A 15,603-nucleotide genomic window follows, 5' to 3' on the forward strand; every position below is an offset into this window, starting at 1 on the left:
TCTCCCCCGACCCTTCCGATCTGCCCCAACCCTTCCGATCTGTCCCCCGACCGTTCCGATCTGCCCCAACCCTTCCGATCTGTCCCCCGACCCTTCCGATCTGCCCCAACCCTTCCGATCTCCCCCCCGATCCTTCCGATCGACCCCCGACCCTTCCGATCTCCACCCCCCCCAACCGACGCTTCCGATCTCACCCCCTCCCCCGACCCTTCCGATCTCCCCCGACCCTTCCGATCTTCCCCTGACCCTTCCGATCTCCCCCGACCCTTCCGATCTCCGCCCGACCCTTCCGATCTCCCCCGACCCTTCCGATCTCCGCCCGACCCTTCCGATCTCCCCCGACCCTTCCGATCTCCGCCCGACCCTTCCGATCTCCCCTGACCCTTCCGATCTCCCCCGACCCTTCCGATCTTCCCCTGACCCTTCCGATCTCCCCCGACCCTTCCGATCTCCGCCCGACCCTTCCGATCTCCCCCGACCCTTCCGATCTCCGCCCGACCCTTCCGATCTCCGCCCGACCCTTCCGATCTCCCCCGACCCTTCCGATCTCCGCCCGACCCTTCCGATCTCCCCTGACCCTTCCGATCTCCCCCGACCCTTCCGATCTCCGCCCGACCCTTCCGATCTCCCCCGACCCTTCCGATCTCCCCCCCGACCCTTCCGATCTCCGCCCGACCCTTCCGATCTCCCCCGACCCTTCCGATCTCCGCCCGACCCTTCCGGTCTCCCCCGACCGTTCCGATCTCCCCCCCGACCCTTCCGATCTCCGCCCGACCCTTCCGATCTCCGCCCGACCCTTCCGATCTCCCCCGACCCTTCCGATCTCCCCCGACCCTTCCGATCTCCGCCGGACCCTTCCGATCTGCCCCACTACCCTTCCGATCTCCCCCGACCCTTCCGATCTCCCCCGACCCTTCCGATCTCCCCCCGACCCTTCCGATCTCCCCCCGACCCTTCCGATCTCCACCACGACCCTTCCGATCTCCCCCGACCCTTCCGATCTCCCCCCGACCCTTCCGATCTCCACCACGACCCTTCCGATCTCCCCCCGACCCTTCCGATCTCCTCCCGACCCTTCCGATCTCCCCCGACCCTTCCGATCTTCCCCCGACCCTTCCGATCTCCCCCCCGATCCTTCCGATCTCCACCACGACCCTTCCGATCTCCCCCGACCCTTCCGATCTCCCCCCGACCCTTCCGATCTCCCCCCGACCCTTCCGATCTCCCCCCGACCCTTCCGATCTCCCCCCGACCCATCCGATCTCCTCCCGACCCTTCCGATCTCCCCCGACCCTTCCGATCTCCCCCGACCCTTCCGATCTCCCCCCGACCCTTCCGATCTCCCCCCGACCCTTCCGATCTCCTCCCGACCCTTCCGATCTCCCCCGACCCTTCCGATCTCCCCCCGACCCTTCCGATCTCCCCCCGACCCTTCCGCTCTCCCCCGACCCTTCCGATCTACCCCCGACCCTTCCGATCTACCCCCGAACCTTCCGATCTCCCACCTGACCCTTCCGATCCCCCTCTGACCCTTCCGATCTCCCCCGACCCTTCCGATCTTCCCCGACCCTTCCGATCTCCCCCGACCCTTCCGATCTTCCCCGACGCTTCCGATCTCCCCCGACCCTTCCGATCTCCCCCCGACCCTTCCGATCTTCCCCGACCCTTCCGATCTCCCCCGACCCTTCCGATCTCCCCCGACCCTTCCGATCTCCCCCGACCCTTCCGCTCTCCCCCGACCCTTCCGATCTCCCCCGACCCTTCCGATCTTCCCCGACGCTTCCGATCTCCCCCGACCCTTCCGATCTCCGCCCGACCATTCCGATCTCCCCCCCGATCCTTCTGATCTCCCTCAGACCCTTCCGATCTCCGCCCGACCCTTCCGATCTCCCCCAACCCTTCCGATCTACCCCCCGACCCTTCCGATCTCCCCCCGACCCTTCCGATCTGCCCCCCGACCATTCCGATCTCCCCCCCGATCCTTCTGATCTCCCTCAGACCCTTCCGATCTCCGCCCGACCCTTCCGATCTCCCCCAACCCTTCCGATCTACCCCCCGACCCTTCCGATCTCCCCCCGACCCTTCCGATCTGCCCCCCGACCATTCCGATCTCCCCCCGATCCTTCTGATCTCCCTCAGACCCTTCCTATCTCCGCCCGACCCTTCCGATCTCCCCCCGACCCTTCCGATCTGCCCCCCGACCATTCCGATCTCCCCCCCGATCCTTCTGATCTCCCTCAGACCCTTCCGATCTCCCCCGACCCTTCCGATCTCCTCCCGACCCTTCCGATCTTCCCCCGACCCTTCCGATCTCCCCCCCCGCCCCTTCCGATCTACCCCCGACCCATCCGATCTCCCCCCGACCTTTCCGCTCGTCCCCGACCCTTCCGATCTCCCCCCTGACCCTTCCGATCCCCCCCAGACCCTTCCGATCTCCTCCCGACCCTTCCGATCTTCCCCCGACCCTTCCGATCTCCCCCCTGACCCTTCCGATCCCCCCCAGACCCTTCCGATCTCCCCCGACCCTTCCGATCTCCCCCCCGACCCTTCCGATCTCCCCCCCGATCCTTCCGATCTCCCCCCCGACCCTTCCGATCTCCCCCAACCCTTCCGATCTACCCCCCGACCCTTCCGATCTCCGCCCGACCCTTCTGATCTCCCCGACCCTTCCGATCTCCCCCGACCCTTCCGATCTCCCCCCGACCCTTCCGATCTCCCCCCCGACCCTTCCGATCTCCCCCCCGATCCTTCCGATCTCCCCCTCGATCCTTCCGATCTCCCCCACAACCCTTCCGATCTCCCCCAACCCTTCCGATCTACCCCCCGACCCTTCCGATCTCCGCCCGACCCTTCCGATCTCCCCCTCGATCCTTCCGATCTCCCCCCCGCCCCTTCCGATCTACCCCCAACCCTTTGGATCTACCCCCGACCCTTCCGATCTCCCCCCAACCCTTCCGATCTCCCCCCAACCCTTCCGATCTCCCCCCGCCCCTTCCGATCTCCCCCCAATCCTTCTGATCTCCCCCCGACCATTCCGATCCACCACCCGACCGTTCCGATCTACCCCGACCCTTCCGATCTACCCCCCGACCCTTCCGATCTCCGCCCAACCCTTCCGATCTACTCCGACCCTTCCGATCTCCCCCGACCCTTCCGATCTACCCCGACCGTTCCGATCTCCCCCCGACCCTTCCGATCTCCACCCAACCCTTCCGATCTCCCCCGACCCTTCCGATCTACCCCCGACCCTTCCGATCTACCCCCCCAACCCTTCCGATCTACCCCCGACCCTTCCGATCTACCCCCGACCCTTCCGATCTACCCCCAACCCTTCCGATCTACCCCCGACCCTTCCGCTCTCCCCCGACCCTTCCGCTCTCCCCCGACCTTTCCGCTCTCTCCCGACCCTTCCGATCTCCCCACCGACCCTTCCGATCTCCTCCGACCCTTACGATCTACCCCGACCCTTCCGATCTCCGCCCCGACCTTTCCGATCTCCCCTGACCCTTCCGATCTCCGCCCCGACCCTTCCGATCTCCCCCGACCCTTCCGATCTATCCCCGACCCTTCCGCACTCCCCCGACCCTTCCGATCTCCCCCGACCCTTCCGATCTCCCCCCGACCCTTCCGATCTCCCCCGACCCTTCCGATCTCCCCCGACCCTTCCGATCTCCCCCGACCCTTCCGATCTCCCCCCCGACCCTTCCGATCTACCCCCGACCCTTCCGATCTCCCCCAACCCTTCCGATCTACCCCCGACCCTTCCGCTCTAACCCAACCTTTCCGATCTACCCCGACCCTTCCGATCTCCCCCCCGACCCTTCCGATCTCCCCCCCGACCCTTCCGATCTCCCCCGACCCTTCCGATCTCCCCCGACCCTTCCGATCTCCCCCGACCCTTCCGATCTCCCCCGACCCTTCCGATCTCCCCCGACCCTTCCGCTCTAACCCAACCTTTCCGATCTTCCCCCCCGACCCTTCCAATCTCCCCCCCGACCCTTCCGATCTACCCCCGACCCTTCCGATCTCCCCCGACCCTTCCGATCTCCCCCGACCCTTCCGCTCTAACCCAACCTTTCCAATCTCCCCCCCGACCCTTCCGATCTCCCCCGACCCTTCCGATCTCCCCCCAACCCTTCCGATCTACCCCCCTACCCTTCCGATCTACCCCCGACCCTTCCGATCTCCCCCCCGACCCTTCCGATCTCCCCCGACCCTTCCGATCTCCCCCCAACCCTTCCGATCTACCCCCCTACCCTTCCGATCTACCCCCCTACCCTTCCGATCTCCCCCCGACCCTTCCGATCTCCCCCCGGATCCTTCCGATCTCCCCCGGATCCTTCCGATCTCTCCCCCGACCCTTCCGATCTCCCCCCGGATCCTTCCGATCTCCCCCAGATCCTTCCGATCTACCCCCCGCCCCTTCCGATCTACCCCCAACCTTTTTGATCTACCCCCGACCCTTACGATCTCCCCCCAACCATTCCGATCTCCCCCCAACCCTTCCGATCTCCACCCGACCCTTCCGATCTACCCCCAACCTTTTTGATCTACCCCGGACCATTCTGATCTACCCCACCGACCCTTCCGATCTCCCCCCAACCCTTCCGATCTCCCCCCAACCCTTCCGATCCACCCCCCGAACCTTCCCATCTACCCCGACCATTCCGATCTACGCCCCGACCCTTCCGATCTCCGCCCAACCCTTCCGATCTCCTCCGACCCTTCCGCTCTCCCCCGACCCTTCCGATCTACTCCGACCCTTCCGCTCTCCCCCGACCCTTCCGATCTACTCCGACCCTTACGATCTCCCCCCAACCATTCCGATCTCCCCCCAACCCTTCCGATCTCCACCCGCCCCTTCCGATCTACCCCCAACCTTTTTGATCTACCCCCGACCATTCCGATCTCCCGCCAACCCTTCCGATCTCCCCCCAACCCTTCCGATCCACCCCCCGACCCTTCCCATCTACCCCGACCATTCTGATCTACCCCCCCGACCCTTCCGATCTCCCCCCAACCCTTCCGATCTCCCCCCAACCCTTCCGATCCACCCCCCGAACCTTCCCATCTACCCCGACCATTTCGATCTACGCCCCGACCCTTCCGATCTCCGCCCAACCCTTCCGATCTCCCCCGACCCTTCCGATCTCCGCCCAACCCTTCCGATCTCCGCCCAACCCTTCCGCTCTCCCCCGACCCTTCCGATCTCCGCCCAACCCTTCCGCTCTCCCCCGACCCTTCCGATCTCCGCCCAACCCTTCCGATCTCCGCCCAACCCTTCCGATCTCCGCCCAACCATTCCGATCTACTCCGACCCTTCCGCTCTCCCCCGACCCTTCCGATCTACTCCGACCCTTCCGATCTCCGCCCAACCCTTCCGATCTCCCCCCGACCCTTCCGATCTCCGCCCAACCCTTCCGATCTACTCCGACCCTTCCGCTCTCCCCCGACCCTTCCGATCTCCCCCGACCCTTCCGATCTACCCCGAATCTTCTGATCTCCCCCGACCCTTCCGATCTCCCCCCCGACCGTTCCAATTTCCCCCCCGACCCTTCCGATCTCCCCCCCGACCCTTCCGATCTCCCCCGACCCTTCCGATCTCCCCCGACCCTTCCGATCTCCCCCGACCCTTCCGATCTCCCCCGACCCTTCCGATCTCCCCCGACTCTTCCGATCTCCCCCGACCCTTCCGATCTTCCCCGACGCTTCCGATCTCCCCCGACCCTTCCGATCTCCCCCCAACCCTTCCGATCTGTCCCCCGACCGTTCCGATCTCCCCCCCGATCCTTCCGATCTACCCCCGACCCTTCCGATCTCCGCCCGACACTTCCGATCTCCCCCTCCCCCAACCCTTCCGATCTCCACGCCCCCCAACCGACGCTTCCGATCTCACCCCCTCCCCCGACCCTTCCGATCTCCCCCCCGACCCTTCCGATCTCCGCCCGACCCTTCCGATCTCCCCCGACCCTTCCGATCTCCGCCCGACCCTTCCGATCTCCGTCCGACCCTTCCGATCTCCCCCGACCCTTCCGATCTCCGCCCGACCCTTCCGATCTCCCCCGACCCTTCCGATCTCCCCCGACCCTTCCGATCTCCCCCGACCCTTCCGATCTCCCCCGACCCTTCCGATCTCCCCCCGACCCTTCCGATCTACCCCCGACCCTTCCGATCTCCCCCTCCCCCGACCCTTCCGATCTCCACCCCCCCCAACCGACGCTTCCGATCTCACCCCCTCCCCCGACCCTTCCGATCTCCCCCCCGACCCTTCCGATCTCCGCCCCGACCCTTCCGATCTCCGCCCGACCCTTCCGATCTCCCCCGACCCTTCCGATCTCCCCTGACCCTTCCGATCTCCCCCGACCCTTCCGATCTCCCCTGACCCTTCCGATCTCCCCCGACCCTTCCGATCTCCCCTGACCCTTCCGATCTCCCCCGACCCTTCCGATCTCCCCTGACCCTTCCGATCTCCCCCGACCCTTCCGATCTCCCCCCGACCCTTCCGATCTCCCCCGACCCTTCCGATCTCCCCCCCGACCCTTCCGATCTCCCCCGACCCTTCCGATCTCCCCCCGACCCTTCCGATCTCACCCCCGACCCTTCCGATCTCCCCCCGACCCTTCCGATCTCCCCCGACCCTTCCGATCTCCCCCCCGACCCTTGCGATCTACCCCGAATCTTCTGATCTCCCCCGACCCTTCCGATCTCCCCCCCGACCGTTCCAATTTCCCCCCCGACCCTTCCGATCTCCCCCCCGACCCTTCCGATCTCCCCCCCGACCCTTCCGATCTCCCCCCCGACCCTTCCGATCTCCCCCCGACCCTTCCGATCTCCCCCCCGATCCTTCCGATCACCGCCCCGACCCTTCCGATCTCCCCCCCGACCCTTCCGATCTCCCCCCCGACCCTTCCGATCTCCCCCGACCCTTCCGATCTACCCCGAATCTTCCGATCTCCCCCGACCCTTCCGATCTCCCCCCAACCCTTCCGATCTGTCCCCCGACCGTTCCGATCTCCCCCCCGATCCTTCCGATCTACCCCCCGACCCTTCCGATCTCACCCCCTCCCCCGACCCTTCCGATCTCCCCCCCGATCCTTCCGATCTACCCCCCGACCCTTCCGATCTCCGCCCGACCCTTCCGATCTCCCCCCCGACCGTTCCAATTTCCCCCCCGACCCTTCCGATCTCCCCCGACCCTTCCGATCTCCCCCCGACCCTTCCGATCTCCCCCGACCCTTCCGATCTCCCCCCCGACCCTTCCGATCTCCCCCGACCCTTCCGATCTCCCCCCGACCCTTCCGATCTCCGCCCGACCCTTCCGATCTCCACCCCCTCCCCCGACGCTTCCGATCTCACCCCCTCCCCCGACCCTTCCGATCTCCCCCCCGACCCTTCCGATCTCCGCCCGACCCTTCCGATCTCCCCCCCGACCCTTCCGATCTCCGCCCGACCCTTCCGATCTCCCCCCCGACCCTTCCGATCTCCGCCCGACCCTTCCGATCTCCCCCCCGACCCTTCCGATCTGCCCCACTACCCTTCCGATCTCCCCCGACCCTTCCGATCTCCCCCGACCCTTCCGATCTACCCCCGACCCATCCGATCTCCCCCCCGACCTTTCCGCTCGTCCCCGACCCTTCCGATCTCCCCCGACCCTTCCGATCTCCCCCCGACCCTTCCTATCTCCCCCGACCCTTCCGATCTCCCCCGACCCTTCCGATCTCCGCCGGACCCTTCCGATCTGCCCCACGACCCTTCCGATCTCCCCCGACCCTTCCGATCTCCCCCCGACCCTTCCGATCACCGCCCCGACCCTTCCGATCTCCCCCCCGACCCTTCCGATCTCCCCCCCGACCCTTCCGATCTCCCCCGACCCTTCCGATCTCCCCCCCGACCCTTCCGATCTCCCCCGACCCTTCCGATCTCCCCCGACCCTTCCGATCTCCCCCGACGCTTCCGATCTCCCCCGACCCTTCCGATCTCCCCCCAACCCTTCCGATCTGTCCCCCGACCCTTCCGATCTCCCCCCCGACCGTTCCAATTTCCCCCCCGACCCTTCCGATCTCCCCCGACCCTTCCGATCTCCCCCGACCCTTCCGATCTCCCCCCAACCCTTCCGATCTGTCCCCCGACCCTTCCGATCTACCCCCGACCCTTCCGATCTCCGCCCGACACTTCCGATCTCCCCCTCCCCCAACCCTTCCGATCTCCACGCCCCCCAACCGACGCTTCCGATCTCACCCCCTCCCCCGACCCTTCCGATCTCCCCCGACCCTTCCGATCTTCCCCTGACCCTTCCGATCTTCCCCCGACCCTTCCGATCTCCCCCCCGCCCCTTCCGATCTCCCCCCGACCTTTCCGCTCGTCCCCGACCCTTCCGATCTCCCCCGACCCTTCCGATCTCCGCCCGACCCTTCCGATCTCCCCCGACCCTTCCGATCTCCCCCTGACCCTTCCGATCTCCCCCGACCCTTCCGATCTCCCCCCGACCCTTCCGATCTCCGCCCGACCCTTCCGATCTCCGCCCGACCCTTCCGATCTCCGCCCGACCCTTCCGATCTCCCCCGACCCTTCCGATCTCCCCCCGACCCTTCCGATCTCCCACCTGACCCTTCCGATCTCCCCCGACCCTTCCGATCTCCCCCGACCCTTCCACTCTCCCCCGACCTTTCCGCTCTCTCCCTACCCTTCCGATCTCCCCCCGACCATTCCGATCTCCCCACCGACCCTTCTGATCTCCCCCGACCCTTACGATCTACCCCGACCCTTCCGATCACCGCCCCGACCCTTCCGATCTCCCCCCCGACCCTTCCGATCTCCCCCCCGACCCTTCCGATCACCGCCCCGACCCTTCCGATCTCCCCCCCGACCCTTTCGATCTCCCCCGACCCTTCCGATCTCCCCCCCGACCCTTTCGATCTCCCCCGACCCTTCCGATCTACCCCGACTCTTCCGATCTCCCCCGACCCTTCCGATCACCGCCCCGACCCTTCCGATCTCCCCCCCGACCCTTCCGATCTCCCCCGACCCTTCCGATCTCCCCCGACCCTTCCGATCTCCGCCGGACCCTTCCGATCTGCCCCACGACCCTTCCGATCTCCCCCGACCCTTCCGATCTCCCCCCCGACCCTTCCGATCACCCCCCCGACCCTTCCGATCTCCCCCGACCCTTCCGATCTCCCCCGACCCTTCCGATCTACCCCGAATCTTCTGATCTCCCCCGACCCTTCCGATCTCCCCCCCAACCCTTCCGATCACCGCCCCGACCCTTCCGATCTCCCCCCGACCCTTCCGATCTCCCCCCCGACCGTTCCAATTTCCCCCCCGACCCTTCCGATCTCCCCCGACTCTTCCGATCTCCCCCGACCCTTCCGATCTTCCCCGACGCTTCCGATCTCCCCCGACCCTTCCGATCTCCCCCCAACCCTTCCGATCTGTCCCCCGACCGTTCCGATCTCCCCCCCGATCCTTCCGATCTACCCCCGACCCTTCCGATCTCCGCCCGACACTTCCGATCTCCCCCTCCCCCAACCCTTCCGATCTCCCCCCCGACCCTTCCGATCTCCGCCCGACCCTTCCGATCTCCCCCGACCCTTCCGATCTCCCCCGACCCTTCCGATCTCCCCCGACCCTTCCGATCTCCCCCGACCCTTCCGATCTCCCCCCGACCCTTCCGATCTACCCCCGACCCTTCCGATCTCCCCCTCCCCCGACCCTTCCGATCTCCACCCCCCCCAACCGACGCTTCCGATCTCACCCCCTCCCCCGACCCTTCCGATCTCCCCCCCGACCCTTCCGATCTCCGCCCCGACCCTTCCGATCTCCGCCCGACCCTTCCGATCTCCGCCCGACCCTTCCGATCTCCCCCGACCCTTCCGATCTCCCCCGACCCTTCCGATCTCCCCTGACCCTTCCGATCTCCCCCGACCCTTCCGATCTCCCCCGACCCTTCCGATCTCCCCCCGACCCTTCCGATCTCCCCCGACCCTTCCGATCTCCCCCCGACCCTTCCGATCTCCCCCGACCCTTCCGATCTCCGCCCGACCCTTCCGATCTCCCCCGACCCTTCCGATCTCCCCCCCGACCCTTCCGATCTCCTCCCGACCCTTCCGATCTCCCCCGACCCTTCCGATCTCCGCCGGACCCTTCCGATCTGCCCCACTACCCTTCCGATCTCCCCCCGACCCTTCCGATCTCCCCCCGACCCTTCCGATCTCCCCCCGACCCTTCCGATCTCCCCCGACCCTTCCGATCTCCCCCGACCCTTCCGATCTCCCCCCGACCCTTCCGATCTCCCCCGACCCTTCCGATCTCCTCCCGACCCTTCCGATCTCCCCCGACCCTTCCGATCTTCCCCCGACCCTTCCGATCTCCCCCCCGATCCTTCCGATCTCCACCACGACCCTTCCGATCTCCCCCCGACCCTTCCGATCTCCCCCGACCCTTCCGATCTCCGCCCGACCCTTCCGATCTCCCCCGACCCTTCCGATCTCCCCCCGACCCTTCCGATCTCCCCCGACCCTTCCGATCTCCCCCGACCCTTCCGATCTCCCCCGACCCTTCCGATCTCCCCCCGACCCTTCCGATCTCCCCCCGACCCTTCCGATCTCCCCCCGACCCTTCCGATCTCCTCCCGACCCTTCCGATCTCCCCCGACCCTTCCGATCTCCCCCCGACCCTTCCGATCTCCCCCCGACACTTCCGATCTCCCCCCGACCCTTCCGATCTCCTCCCGACCCTTCCGATCTCCCCCGACCCTTCCGATCTCCCCCCGACCCTTCCGATCTCCCCCCGACCCTTCCGATCTCCCCCCGACCCTTCCGATCTCCCCCCGACCCTTCCGATCTCCCCCGACCCTTCCGATCTCCCCCCGACCCTTCCGATCTCCCCCCCGATCCTTCCGATCTCCACCACGACCCTTCCGATCTCCCCCCGACCCTTCCGATCTCCCCCGACCCTTCCGATCTTCCCCCGACCCTTCCGATCTCCCCCAACCCTTTTGATCTACCCCCGACCCTTCCGCTCTCCCCCGACCCTTCCGATCTCCCCCGACCCTTCCGATCTCCCCCGACCCTTCCGATCTCCCCCCCGATCCTTCCGATCTCCACCACGACCCTTCCGATCTCCCCCGACCCTTCCGATCTCCGCCCGACCCTTCCGATCTCCGCCCGACCCTTCCGATCTTCCCCGACGCTTCCGATCTCCCCCGACCCTTCCGATCTCCGCCCGACCCTTCCGATCTCCCCCGACCCTTCCGATCTCCCCCGACCCTTCCGATCTCCGCCCGACCCTTCCGATCTCCCCCGACCCTTCCGATCTTCCCCGACCCTTCCGATCTCCCCCTCGATCCTTCCGATCTCCACCGACCCTTCCGATCTCCCCCCCGATCCTTCCGATCTCCACCACGACCCTTCCGATCTCCCCCCGACCCTTCCGATCTGCCCCCCGACCCTTCCGATCTCCGCCGGACCCTTCCGATCTGCCCCACTACCCTTCCGATCTCCCCCCGACCCTTCCGATCTCCCCCGACCCTTCCGATCTCCCCCGACCCTTCCGATCTCCCCCGACCCTTCCGATCTCCCCCGACCCTTCCGATCTCCGCCGGACCCTTCCGATCTGCCCCACTACCCTTCCGATCTCCCCCGACCCTTCCGATCTCCCCCGACCCTTCCGATCTCCCCCCGACCCTTCCGATCTCCCCCCGACCCTTCCGATCTCCCCCCGACCCTTCCGATCTCCGCCGGACCCTTCCGATCTGCCCCACTACCCTTCCGATCTCCCCCGACCCTTCCGATCTCCCCCGACCCTTCCGATCTCCCCCCGACCCTTCCGATCTCCCCCCGACCATTCCGATCTCCCCCGACCCTTCCGATCTCCCCCGACCCTTCCGATCTCCCCCGACCCTTCCGATCTCCCCCCGACCCTTCCGATCTCCCCCCGACCCTTCCGATCTCCCCCCGACCCTTCCGATCTCCCCCGACCCTTCCGATCTCCCCCGACCCTTCCGATCTCCCCCCGACCCTTCCGATCTCCCCCGACCCTTCCGATCTCCCCCGACCCTTCCGATCTCCCCCCGACCCTTCCGATCTCCCCCCGACCCTTCCGATCTCCCCCCGACCCTTCCGATCTCCCCCCGACCCTTCCGATCTCCTCCCGACCCTTCCGATCTCCCCCGACCCTTCCGATCTCCCCCCCGATCCTTCCGATCTCCACCACGACCCTTCCGATCTCCCCCCGACCCTTCCGATCTCCTCCCGACCCTTCCGATCTCCCCCGACCCTTCCGATCTACCCCCGACCCTTCCGCTCTCCCCCGACCCTTCCGATCTCCCCCGACCCTTCCGATCTCCCCCCGACCCTTCCGATCTCCCCCCGACCCTTCCGATCTCCCCCCGACCCTTCCGATCTCCTCCCGACCCTTCCGATCTCCCCCGACCCTTCCGATCTACCCCCGACCCTTCCGCTCTCCCCCGACCCTTCCGATCTCCCCCGACCCTTCCGATCTCCCCCCGACCCTTCCGATCTCCCCCGACCCTTCCGATCTCCCCCAACCCTTCCGATCTCCCCCGACCCTTCCGATCTCCCCCCCGATCCTTCCGATCTCCACCACGACCCTTCCGATCTCCCCCCGACCCTTCCGATCTCCTCCCGACCCTTCCGATCTCCCCCCGACCCTTCCGATCTCCCCCCGACCCTTCCGATCTCCTCCCGACCCTTCCGATCTCCCCCGACCCTTCCGATCTTCCCCCGACCCTTCCACTCTCCCCCGACCCTTCCGATCTACCCCCGACCCTTCCGATCTACCCCCGACCCTTCCGATCTCCCACCTGACCCTTCCGATCTACCCCCGACCCTTCCGATCTCCCCCGACCCTTCCGATCTCCCCCCGACCCTTCCGATCTCCCCCCGACCCTTCCGATCTCCCCCGACCCTTCCGATCTCCTCCCGACCCTTCCGATCTCCCCCGACCCTTCCGATCTCCTCCCGACCCTTCCGATCTCCCCCGACCCTTCCGATCTCCCCCGACCCTTCCGATCTCCCCCGACCCTTCCGATCTCCTCCCGACCCTTCCGATCTCTCCCCCGACCTTTCCGCTCGTCCCCGACCCTTCCGATCCCCCCCAGACCCTTCCGATCCCCCCCAGACCCTTCCGATCTCCGCTCGACCCTTCCGATCTTCCCCCGACCTTTCCGCTCGTCCCCGCCCCTTCCGATCTCCCCCCCGCCCCTTCCGATCTCCCCCCGACCTTTCCGCTCGTCCCCGACGCTTCCGATCTCCCCCGACCCTTCCGATCTCCGCCCGATCCTTCCGATCTAACCCGACCCTTCCGATCTCCCCCCGACCATTCCGATCTCCCCCCGACCCTTCCGATCTCCCCCCGACCCTTCCGATCTCCCCCCCGACCCTTCCGATCTCCCCCCGACCCTTCCGATCTCCCCCGACCCTTCCGATCTCCCCCGACCCTTCCGATCTCCCCCCGACCCTTCCGATCTCCCCCCCGACCCTTCCGATCTCCCCCCGACCCTTCCGATCTCCCCCGACCCTTCCGATCTCCCCCCGACCCTTCCGATCTCCGCCGGACCCTTCCGATCTCCCCCCGACCCTTCCGATCTCCCCCGACCCTTCCGATCTCCCCCCGACCCTTCCGATCTGCCCCACTACCCTTCCGATCTCCCCCGACCCTTCCGATCTCCCCCCGACCCTTCCGATCTCCCCCCGACCCTTCCGATCTCCGCCGGACCCTTCCGATCTCCCCCCGACCCTTCCGATCTCCCCCGACCCTTCCGATCTCCCCCCGACCCTTCCGATCTGCCCCACTACCCTTCCGATCTCCCCCGACCCTTCCGATCTCCCCCCGACCCTTCCGATCTCCCCCCGACCCTTCCGATCTCCGCCGGACCCTTCCGATCTCCCCCCGACCCTTCCGATCTCCCCCGACCCTTCCGATCTCCCCCCGACCCTTCCGATCTCCCCCCGACCCTTCCGATCTACCCCCGACCCTTCCGATCTCCCACCTGACCCTTCCGATCTCCTCCCGACCCTTCCGATCTCCCCCGACCCTTCCGATCTACCCCCGACCCTTCCGCTCTCCCCCGACCCTTCCGATCTCCCCCGACCCTTCCGATCTCCCCCCGACCCTTCCGATCTCCGCCCAACCCTTCCGATCTTCCCCGACGCTTCCGATCTCCCCCAACCCTTCCGATCTCCCCCGACCCTTCCGATCTCCCCCGACCCTTCCGATCTCCCCCCCGATCCTTCCGATCTCCCCCCCGATCCTTCCGATCTCCACCACGACCCTTCCGATCTCCCCCCGACCCTTCCGATCTCCTCCCGACCCTTCCGATCTCCCCCGACCCTTCCGATCTACCCCCGACCCTTCCGATCCCCCCCAGACCCTTCCGATCTCCCCCGACCCTTCCGATCTCCGCCCAACCCTTCCGATCTCCCCCGACCCTTCCGATCTCCACCACGACCCTTCCGATCTCCCCCGACCCTTCCGATCTCCTCCCGACCCTTCCGATCCCCCCCAGACCCTTCCGATCCCCCCCAGACCCTTCCGATCTCCCCCGACCCTTCCGATCTTCCCCCGACCCTTCCGATCTCCCCCGACCCTTCCGATCTCCCCCGACCCTTCCGATCTCTCCCCCGACCTTTCCGCTCGTCCCCGACGCTTCCGATCTCCCCCCGACCCTTCCGATCCCCCCCGACCCTTCCGATCTCCCCCCGACCCTTCCGATCTCCCCCGACCCTTCCGATCTACCCCGACCCTTCCGATCTCCCCCGACCCTTCCGATCTCCCCCCAACCCTTCCGATCTGTCCCCCGACCCTTCCGATCTCCCCCCGACCCTTCCGATCTCCCCCCGACCCTTCCGATCTCCCCCGACCCTTCCGATCTACCCCGACCCTTCCACTCTCCCCCGACCTTTCCGCTCTCTCCCGACCCTTCCGATCACCGCCCCGACCCTTCCGATCTCCCCCCCGACCCTTCCGATCTCCCCCCCGACCCTTCCGATCTCCCCCCCGACCCTTTCGATCTCCCCCGACCCTTCCGATCTCCCCCGACCCTTCCGATCTCCCCCGACCCTTCCGATCTCCCCCGACCCTTCCGATCTGCCCCAACCCTTCCGATCTGTCCCCCGACCCTTCCGATCTACCCCGACTCTTCCGATCTCCCCCGACCCTTCCGATCTGCCCCAACCCTTCCGATCTGTCCCCCGACCGTTCCGATCTGCCCCAACCCTTCCGATCTGTCCCCCGACCCTTCCGATCTGCCCCAACCCTTCCGATCTCCCCCCCGATCCTTCCGATCTACCCCCGACCCTTCCGATCTCCACCCCCCCCAACCGACGCTTCCGATCTCACCCCCTCCCCCGACCCTTCCGATCTCCCCCGACCCTTCCGATCTTCCCCTGACCCTTCCGATCTCCCCCGACCCTTCCGATCTCCGCCCGACCCTTCCGATCTCCCCCGACCCTTCCGATCTCCGCCCGACCCTTCCGATCTCCCCCGACCCTTCCGATCTCCGCCCGACCCTTCCGATCTCCCCTGACCCTTCCGATCTCCCCCGACCCTTCCGATCTTCCCCTGACCCTTCCGATCTCCCCC

This window comes from Pristiophorus japonicus, chromosome X (genome assembly GCF_044704955.1).
Source record: "Pristiophorus japonicus isolate sPriJap1 chromosome X, sPriJap1.hap1, whole genome shotgun sequence".
Classification (NCBI taxonomy): Eukaryota; Metazoa; Chordata; class Chondrichthyes; family Pristiophoridae; genus Pristiophorus; species Pristiophorus japonicus.